Below are 6,000 nucleotides of genomic sequence, written 5' to 3'. Positions count from 1 at the left end.
ACTGTAATTTTCCACAAACTAACCTTTGTACTCTTACACCTTCCTAATGCTCCTACGCTTCCTTTAGATTACTTTAGATTTATATATATGGTGTTAATGTACTTTTGTATCTTCTAGCTTTTCATTTTAAAACTCTGATGTGCCTTTCATATTTTTACTCACTGTGCCCCACACTCAAGTTTATATATGACTGTAATAGCAATTTAATTTAAGTAAGTGAATTAAAATAGTCAAAGGGAGTAGTTCATATTTATGTTTGTGTGCATATTTCAAAGTTGCAGGCCATTATTCATCACTGCAATACAGACTCGTTGATTTAATATTAGCAAAAAAATTAAATATTTATAGGTATACCTATGTGGGATAGCTTATCCACACTTATATTTACATCTCTTTGTGCACAGGTTTGAACACAGATGGAATTTATGGCTCAGCAACTTAAGAGCTAACAGCGTTTGGGTGCAAAATACAGATGGCAGCAAGGTTCTTGTGGACCATCTAGCAGTCCTCCAAATTTTTGCAGCTCAGATGGGCAGCCCTATGTGAAACTAGAAGATCAATTGGAATGAAGGTGAGTAACCATATCATACAATCGCGAGGTGAGAGAGTTGTATTGAATATCATATACTGAATATGATAAATTTCCAAAGTAGTTATAGTTATCTCCTTTGAGCACGCGATTGTAAATGCATCTTTATACAACACCTGATCTCTTCCTCCCACTTTCCTTTCATTTCTACTTTTTCAGTTCGGGAAAGAGAGATTAATGACTGCATTGCCGAATGTTGCAGAGAGCATTATCTACACTTGAGTTGTTACAGCGGACATATATTGATTGCGGACTGGGATTGAATTTCCATCAAGTCTCCTCTCCTCCGTACACTTCAGTAAACCAGGACTCCTTCATTTCTCTCGTTAGGCCTCCTTTCAGCCCAGATCCAAAGTTCATCTATACGCCCTGAGTGTTCCATAACTTATTCGCCAGGCAAAGAAGGAAATCAAGGAGAGAAGCAACCGAGAACTAAGGAGAAGAAATTTCCTGACAGATAGAACAATTGATCAGTGGAACAACTTGCCTCCAGAAGTTGTAAATGCTCCAACACTGGAAGTTTTTAAAGAGACGTTGGATAACCACCTGTCTGTAGGGTTTCCTGCCTAAGGAGGGGGTTGGACTAGAAGACCTCCAAGGTCCCTTCCAATTCGATTCGATTCGATTCGATTCGATTCGATTCAATTCAATTCAATTCCGAAGTCTGACTTCACTCGGAAGTTCGGAGCCTTGAGAAACTCTGTCTTATTTTTCTATGTTCGTCCCATCAACCTTCCACGGAGGCGTCGCTTCAAGGTTCGCATCTGAGGCGATTGGCTGAGAGGTCGGTTTCTTGGCCCGCCTTCTGCTTCCGACTGTGGACCGTTTCCATTGCTCGGTGTACCCGAGAGCGTCCCTGGGATTGGCAGGATGACTTGGGAGGCAGGCTCGGGTGGAGTTAAGCCGTTACTTGCAGCCCGCGTCGGTTGGGGAGGAGGCGCCGGGTTCCGGATTCGTAGTAAAGGACCGCAGCAGAGGGGTTGGATGTAAACAGTAGAGGCCATGGGGTAAGCGGGGCGAGTTTTGGCGCTGGGCCGTTTTGCGTGGGCTGCTCCGGAGCCGTCCTTTGGTGCGCAGCGGCAGGTGGAGCGGCAAAGCCGCCTCCCAGGTTTTCGAAGGCTTCGGCCCCGGCCTTTCTCTTGACGAGAGGCTGCCGCTGGGAAGCGAAGAGGAAGATGCCCGGGCTCCGTTCCGTCCGAGCGGAGGAGGGGGCGTTGCTGCCGGGAGTCCGGCCGCGACTCTCGCCATCCTCAGCCCTCATTAAGGCCGAGGGGGGGGGGAGGAGGGAAGAGCCCCCAACGGTGGCCTGGGCTCGCGCGATGCGGCTGGTTCGCGTTGCTTTTTAACCCTTTGGAGATCGTGAATAGCGCCGGGCACTCCCACCCTGCGGTCAGGCAGGGCGCTTTGCTTGTACGGCGCGCCCTTGCGCCGAACCCATCGCTCGGGTAGCTCAAATCCTCCCCCTCCTCTGTTAGTTCGGTGTGCAAGGGGCTCCTGGACGATCCTTTGGAAGGAAGGGAGGCTGCTGCGTTGAAAAGGCGTGAAGACGGGGCCACCCTTGGTGTGATGGAGAGACGACAAGTGGGGGCGGGCGGGGGGGGGAAGGGCGCGGATGGGGCTTATTTCCTAGGAGGGAAGCCTTCCGCGATGTGCTTATTTCGAAGTCATTGGCGGCCGGTCTCTGCTCCGTTGAGCATGTTCCGGTTGCCTGGTTCGGTTTTACAGCGCGTGGTTTCTCTCAACCAAGCCGTCAGTCTGAAATCACGCCTCTCCAGCCTTGGCCACTTTTAAGCCTGGAAGACTTCAACTCCCAGAAATGCTTAAAGTGGCCGAGGTTGGAGACCCCTGCTTTAAAATAGCGTTATTGAACTCGGTGCCCTTTGGCCAGCTTTGGATGACATTTCCCATTTTGATGGAAATTGGAGCCCATAAATAAATACTCAGGTCTCTCTAAGCACCGTCAAAGCAGCAAGTTAAAATACCTGATGGAGTGGAGTATTTCACATGATTTTTTTTTTTAGAAAAATAATCTGAAGTGCGAATTTAGCTGTACACCATGTGTATGGAATGGGATGTATATCTTGCTTTCAGTGAAACACAAGTTAATGAAGAAATGAAAGTTCAACATCTCGGCATTTTTGGATTCCTCATAGCTATGCAAGAGGTCCAGCTTGGTGTTGTGTTGGTTAAGGCGTCAGGCTAGATGGTGGGCATGAATTCTAATCTCACCTTAGATACAAAGCCAATTGAATGATCTTGGGCCAGTCACACTCGCAGTCCTGCAAAGGTGGGAATGAAATCTTTTGAAATCTTGCCAAAGAAACTGCAGAGACTTGCCAGGCAGAGTCAACACTGCACCCATATAAATAATATCTATATACATAAGTTAATATTTCACCCAATTAAAGTTTCTCCCAGACTCCGGTAATAATTCTGTTTCTCATTGGACAATTATATTGAATTGTCTTTTAAAATATTTTCTTATACATTGCCACGTGTATATGTTTCTGTCCAGATAGGTTTTTAAGGTGGCCTGCACTGGAAAATTTTACAAATGTCAAAGCATCAGATAAAACAACTATTGAGAGCATAAGAAAAAGAACCATCAAAGCAGAAGATAATATTCTTAACCATCATTTTAAACCTAATTGACATAAAGAAAAAAAGATTCAAATGTCATGTTTAAAATGAAACATAACTACATGGTAATATATTTCAGCCTTGGTATTTTGTTCTTAAGTAACAGAATACAGTAATATTTTAATTTATTTTCTTCATAGATTAAACCAAACTTATTATGGTCATGTATCATACTTTAAAATTTTGTAGCAAATCAATATCTACTATGTGGAAAAAATGAATTCTGACAAATAATGGAGGATTTTGCTACATATAATAGTTAAAAACAAAAACAGGTTTTTCTGGTTTAAAATGAAAGTATATTGAACTATAATAGAACATAGGATAGTAATATCTGGGATCATGTATGTCTTTCAGTTATATCATGGTCTACAGATAATATTTGTGATCTTGTAACTTCCCATATATTAGCAGGAAGTAATTAGGTGTTGTGTTCTAAAATGTGTAATATAATGGTTGTAACAGTGTTTCTTGGACATTTTTTATGGCAGATGTGTTTAAGATTGTGTATTTTAGAGCTGATTTACTGTCCAGATTTGGTGGAGTATACTATTTAATTCAGTGGGATTGTTTTGGACAGAATTGGTTCTTTCTCTTTTGAGATAGAGTGCATATTTGAGAAAGGTTGTATTGAATCATAATTATAATAATAACACTTCAAAAAGAACTGGCTTTTTTACTTGAGAAAAAATGAGGCTTCCATGAATCTGAAGTAGTTGTTTCAGTTGCTGATGAAAAACAAGGGTTATTTTATGTCAATATTTTTAATGTTGATTTAAGATTTCTTTTAATATAGTAAAGACATTTGATTATTCAAGGATTTTATTGTGAAATACAGGTAGTCCTCGACTTACAACCACAATTGAGCCCAAAATTTCTGTTGCTAAGTGAGATATTTGTTAAAACAGTTTTTCCCATTATACAACCTTTCTTGCTACAGTTCTTAAGTGCAGTTGTTAAGTTAGTAACACAGTTGTTAAGTGAATCTAGCTTCCTCATTGACTTTGCTTGTCAGAAGGTTTGCAAAGGGTGATCACATGGTATGTATACAATTTATGCATGGTAAATTTTAGAAGTAAACAGTGTCCTCCCAATCTAGTTTAATATTAGATTTTATAGTTTTGGAAATAGCAGGACCTGGTATGGGTTGTTGTGGATATAATTTAATCCACTTTGCTGCTGAGAGTCAGAGTAAGATTGGGGTAAATGGTATTTTATAATCCTGGTATAGCTTAATGAAAGAGTGGAATATCCAAGGAAATAAGTATGAGGCTTGAATTCTTTTCTTTTTTATTTATGGTTATAAATTCTGATTTATAAAAAATTCTTGTAACTCTGAACATTTAAATTAATCCTGCATTTTTAACGTTTTAGCAAATGTTAGAAATCTGGTTTTTCTGTAGAGCATTTAAGGTTTAATATCTTTACATGCTGGACCAATTTTCATTTTTAAGATTGATTTGTGATTTAAATTTTAATTCAGTTTTAGTTAATATTGTTGATTTCAATTTATTGTAAAGATGTTATTCTATATTAGGTGTCTGAAGTTTGTGAAAGTGAGTTATAATTTCATAAATAACAACTTGTATATGTTTTGGCACAGATTGTGATAGTAGCCTGTGCAGAGGGGAGCATTTATGACAACTGAAGAAAGACTGAAATATTGCTGTACAAAAGAAAGGGGATTTGTGTGGAATAGGAGCTCATTTCCTGACTATGGTGAAATTGTCCCCCCCAAAAAAAATTTCATATAAATATAAAAATATGAATTTATTGGTCTTATTCATCATTATTTCAGCTGAATATTGACGTAATGAAAAGATTAATATTATTACAAAGTTACAGAGTTACATATCACAGAATGAAAATAAATCCATGCAGTTCCAAAAATATTGTCATGTCACTTATGAAAAAGAGACTGACAATATTGTAGTGAGGTTTAGCTGTGGAAAACTAATGGTCAATAAGGAATGAGATTTGGATTAGTAAGAGTTATTGAGCAAAGGTTACCTTAACCTCACAACTATTTCATTTTGACATTCCAAAGAGAAATGTACGTATAAATTTATATATAAGTGCTTTGGAAACAGCTGTTGGTCACCTTATTCTGTGAACCAGCTGTCAGATTCTACTACTGATTTAATTCTCAGCATCTCTCACAAGGACACTTTGATAGAGTGAGCGATGATTAAATTAAATACTAAGTTTACTGTGCTTTAAGAATTATGCTGTAGCTCATTAAAATCAAGTTATGTATCCCTCTTTACAGTGTTGAAAAAGTAAATGATTTAAAGCTTTTTTTTTTGCCTAGTTGCTACCATTTTTTTCGGTCCTCCGAGGAAAAATAGATCAGGTATGGAATTTCAGTGAAGTTCAGGAGTCATTCAGTCTATTGAGAGCTTGATAGAACTATTCACAATACTGTTAGATCCAAAGTTCTTCTCATGTACATTACATATCTGATAGATCATCAGTTTAGTTTAGTTTACTTTGTTGTCATTGCACCTCGTATAACGAAATCAAACACCATCTTCAGTGCACATCATGACCATGACCATGAAAATAAACACAAACACACATCCTTCACACATTGAACCGGAAACCCCCGACACCACACCAACACTGCACTATACAGCAGAATTCAAAAGAGCTACTGTCCTGCGATAAAAGCTGTTTTTCAGCCTATTTGTCCTTGTTTTTATTATTCTGTACCATCTGCCAGATGGTAATAGTTCAAAAAAAGGGTTCCCAGGATGAGATGGATCTTTGAG

At 39.3% G+C, this 6,000-nt stretch overlaps 1 protein-coding gene across 11 annotated transcripts in view; it reads left to right on the top strand.

Annotated features, from left to right (window-relative positions):
* The first annotated feature begins 1,461 nt into the window (after nucleotides 1–1,461).
* BLTP1 (bridge-like lipid transfer protein family member 1) overlaps nucleotides 1,462–6,000 on the top strand; it is a 140,781-nt gene continuing 136,242 nt past the window's right edge. For 10 of the 11 annotated variants that reach the window (XM_087936177.1, XM_087936180.1, XM_087936187.1 and 7 more), the window contains exon 1: nucleotides 1,462–1,596. The gene's annotated coding sequence lies outside the window, so the exon portion shown is untranslated. The remainder of the gene's footprint in view (nucleotides 1,597–6,000) is intronic. The other variant, XM_026697980.2, reaches the window with a different exon arrangement.

Source organism: Pseudonaja textilis, chromosome 6 (assembly GCF_049901715.1).
Source record: "Pseudonaja textilis isolate UNSWEBS1 chromosome 6, rPseTex1.2, whole genome shotgun sequence".
Classification (NCBI taxonomy): domain Eukaryota; kingdom Metazoa; phylum Chordata; class Lepidosauria; order Squamata; family Elapidae; genus Pseudonaja; species Pseudonaja textilis.
The sequence above is the reverse complement of the archived record's forward strand: the minus strand, read 5'-3'. Positions and strand labels throughout refer to the sequence as shown.